Raw genomic sequence first — 4,638 nt, 5'->3', positions numbered from 1 at the left:
TTAAATTATACATTTTTTAAAATGTTCGTATTACTGATTTTACTTGCTGTTTTCTTGCTGTAGTTTCTCCCCATGATTACATGATTACTGTTTTATTTGTTTAATTATTGTTATATTTAGCAACTGTACTTTGAAAATGTATAAAGACTGATGTAAATTCATTTTATTCTGCTTTAGATACTGAAGATGGAATCTGACAGAATTCCGAAATGTTTATCCATGTCCCCTTTTTGTCAATAAACAATGTTGTATATCATAAGTGTCGTAATCTTGTTTATAATCACATTCTTTCAGTTTTCAAATCATAAAAAATTTATTCTAATGAGCTAACTACCACTTTTTTAGAAATGTGAGAAAACAATGGAAAGGTATCACAAACAATAAAAAATGGCCCAAAAGTATATAATGACAAGTGTGTGGAATAAACAAAAATGTGCAAACTGTGTTTAGGCAACAATGTCCCAACTGATATTATACTGTATGTTTATAACCTGATGATGTAATACCTGTCTACAAGGTTAAGGAAGATTTTCTATGTATTAATGACCTTTAACCCATGATTTTCAAAAGTTGTTCAGGTCTAGAACTTTCTGCTACGGTAACTTTTGCATAAGTTTGGTCAAAACCAAACCATACAATCTTGGATATATTCTGCCAATAACATCAGGATAAATGGAAGAAAAAGACAGTGGTAAAACAAATATGCCCCTCATTGCAATGTTTTGTACTAGAAGCATAAAAAAATATTTCCTGGTCAATACAAAAAAATTCCATTAAAATATATGATTAAAGACTCTTCTGTAAACTTCGGAATAAAACATCTTAGTATTCAATTATTTTCTAATTTTAATTTAAACAGTTAATAGGATTATTTCTGTCTCTCACTTCATACTTGAAAATTATTCAATAAATTTTCACCAAAGTTGATGTACGTGTACAATGTATTACAAGTAACAACTCGAAGAACCAAAAAATTAAGACATTTTAATATCTAGGGATTTCTTAGTTATTTGTTTTTAACATTTTTCTATAACTTAAAAAGTGATTGTGAGAGGACTGAGCAAGTAAATATGGTCTATTCTATTGAATTTCAAATGTATTCTCAACACAGATATAGTTTTACAAACACTGTTAACTGAGTTTATTCTAAAAACTTAAGGATGTAAATAAGAATGTATAATTATATGTCAACCACGATGTATCTGCTATATCCAGTGCTGATGAGGCCTTTCACTAAATATCAAGGTTCACAGGTCATCTGAGATATGACAGATATATTAGTAAATTGTATGAACAACAGAGTGAATTAGATTAAGTTGATGAAGTGTAATTTTTAGCTATATACAAATCAGAATTAGGGAGAAGATTAATAACAAATTACTATTTATTTATTTTAACACCATTATTAATTATTATTAATGTTTCTATTAATTAAATTTACTCATCATTAAAATCAACTGGCAAACCAGACAGAGTACATACAAAAACCACCACCCCACTGTACACAGCAGCATACAAGATTTTGGCCATGTTCAAACAATCTTTTATCTGGAACATTTTATGGCCATTTCCATATTATTGGTTGTAAACATAGCTATAAGTTTTGCAAACACGGACATGCAGACTACTTGGTTGTGGATGCTGATAATTATTCACAAAGCTGGTTGCTGATATTTGGTTCAATTCTCCAAAAGTAAGGGTGATGATCTGTGACAAAAGCTCAAATAAAAACTAAAAAACCCAACTTCAAATGAATGCATTAATCTTGAGGCTAGAAATAAATGCTTTTTTATTAGTATGTTTCTGTTTGATAGTATTTAGTGAAAAATAAAGAAATAATTAACACCCTAAAAAAGTAGGCAATGCTCCAAAAATGATCAGTTAAAACAAAATGTGTGTGCAACATTTCAAGCAGGATTTTTTTCTATTTTCTATTCTCTCAAGTACCAATAGGAATCAAAACTACAACACAGTAAAAGGATGTTTCAACCAACCAAAGCACTTTACAATTGTTATCACATTACACTGTTCACTGTTGAAATAAATAGGTCAAATTTTGGAACATAGTTTTCTCTCAGCTTTAGGGAATTTTATCATATCCTTTTTGACTTATCTTTCATGAATTATTAAAATAAACATATGAGGCACATCTAATGAGAAACTTTTCTTCTTTATGTTTAAGACTTTTGTAAATCTATAATATTTACCACAGCAAAGAGCAAAAACAAGATTTCTTATTTTGTTATTCATGACAGTGAGGGAAACACATTCATGCACAAGGCTTTTTATCTATTTTTTTGCATAAATAACCAGGTGTGAAACTATTATTTTTCAGGGTTTCATCTGGGATCATTTTCTTTAACCTCTGCAATGCTGTTTCTCGATGAAATTGCCAAAGTTGCTTCTGTGACAGCAGCTTTCTCCAATTAAATTGTTTTTGTAATCGTGTCATTTAAAAACATTATCTTTTTTATGAATTATGACAATGAAAGAAACTTTAGCAAGCATTAAAATATGCAAGTTGTGTTAACATACAAATGCAGTAAACTATGAATAAACTAAGTTTACAGATGACAAACAATACAACTAAATATTGTTTCTGTTACAATAGCATTGTCAGAGGGAACTACATTAGAAGTCTTTTTACATATGTTAGTTATATTTTTATTTTAAAGTCATGAACAGTTCACTGTACGGGTAGAAAGTAATGAAGATTCTTTATTTGTATCGGTTGTTGTTGTTTGTTATTAAGTACAAAGCTACACAAAGGGCTATCTGTGCTCTGGAACCACAGATATCAAAACCCGGTTTCTAGTGGTATAAGTCTGCAGACATACCACTGTGCCACTGAGGGAATTATTTGTATTGGACAATGATATCTTTAATAATGATTGCAAAGGGAAAGTTCAACACAAATACAGTCACTTTCAAACATATATAAAGAACCAAAAATATGTTATTTTACAGTTGCAGCAAACATACAAACTTCTTTAGCTGTTATTGTTGAGAAGTAAATTCCCTGAGGAAGATTAGGACTTAAAGGATCATAAATGGAGATAAAGAAAACTGTGGGTTGAAGGTAACAAAGTTTTTTTAAGATGTGAATCAAAAGGACTGTCAAATTTAATACTGTGTTTCACTGTGTGGTGTACTTAGTTAATTTCAGTACACATAATGGTAGACTCAAACTTGTGTAAGGCCAATGGTATACATTCATTTGTGGACTGTCAAATTTAATACTGTGTTTCAATGTGTGGTGTACTTAGTTAATTTCAGTACACATAATGGTAGACTCAAGCTTCTGTAAGGCCAATGGTATACATTCATTTGTTGGTAGGTTCATCCAGTGTCTTTATAGCAGCAACATTATATCTATTAGAACTGTATTAAAGCACTTACTGTTTCTGTTTAATGATGAAATGTGGAGATATTTCATATTTCTTGAATAATACATGTAAGAAAGAATGACACAACAGAATAACATTAACCAAATTACCATTCTTATAAAAATTAGTTAACAGTGCTTCAGTCTTTCTTTAATAAAAATATCACAATGGTCTGAACTACAAATTTAGGATGTTCATAGAATATTAAATCATGTATATTTGTAATACTCATCAGTTTATTTCCATGTGCTTTCCATAAACTTTAAAAGATTTTAATGATTCACAGTACTTCTGAAGACATAAGTTGCATTACTAAGAAACAGTTAATGCATCAATTTCAACAAATAAACAAAAACCCCAAAAAACTATGTATTTATTAATATTTGAGGCACTGGCATTCATTTATAATTACAGGTAGGAAACCCTAATAACATTTTGAAGCTTTGTAAAATTAAAATAAACATGGAAAGTAAGATATGAGACATGTAATATTACTGTACTTATAATATATCACACAATTTTCTTAGTGACCTAGGAAGCATTGAAGTTGTATATGTTGTCTAGTGGATATTACCCACATCATGTAACAATGGTAAACAATATATATTCATAAAGTACAAAAGGAAATCTAAGTTACGTTTTAGATTAGAAGTATCATCACTTGATTAACACCTGTTGTAATGCAATTATAGAGATGCTAACATTTGAAAATGTGAAATAGTACTGAACCACAAACCTTGGCTGGATAGTAAAAACTGGAGAAAAGTTATGTTCCAACAACAAGCAAGCATAAGAAATATGAGCAAAAATTCAAGGAGTTTATGCAAGTAATATTAATTTGAGAAAACAAGTATATTTACATTATATAACATGTAATATAAAAATAAATATGAACTATTTTTTCAAGTTTATATGTTACTTCACAATAACATTCTAGCTACAATGAACACTACTGGTTGTTTCAAATCATTATGTTTGAAGGATATTTTTTTAATACTGTTATTTTGAAATATGTTAATATTTACATAATAACTATAAAAACAGACTGCAATTTTTTTTTGTTCTTGCAAAGTATTGGACAAAAAACATTCCCAAAATCCTTTCAATGAATAAATATACAAGTTAAAAAAGAAACACTCTCTTATTTAATAAATTCATACTTCTGTATGTGTGTGTGTGTGTGTGTGTGTGTGTGTGTGTTATATATATATATATATATATATATATATATATATATATATACTAACTAACT

The 4,638-nt window shown here is 28.8% G+C and overlaps 1 protein-coding gene across 1 annotated transcript in view; it reads right to left on the bottom strand.

Moving 5' to 3' along the window:
* LOC106470626 (glutaredoxin-3-like) overlaps positions 1-4,638 on the bottom strand; it is a 32,817-nt gene that overhangs the window by 14,395 nt on the left and 13,784 nt on the right. The gene's annotated exons all lie outside the window — the stretch shown is intronic.

This window comes from Limulus polyphemus, unplaced genomic scaffold, assembly GCF_000517525.1.
Source record: "Limulus polyphemus unplaced genomic scaffold, Limulus_polyphemus-2.1.2 Scaffold4124, whole genome shotgun sequence".
NCBI lineage: Eukaryota > Metazoa > Arthropoda > Merostomata > Xiphosura > Limulidae > Limulus > Limulus polyphemus.
This window is presented reverse-complemented; position numbering and strand designations above follow the sequence as displayed.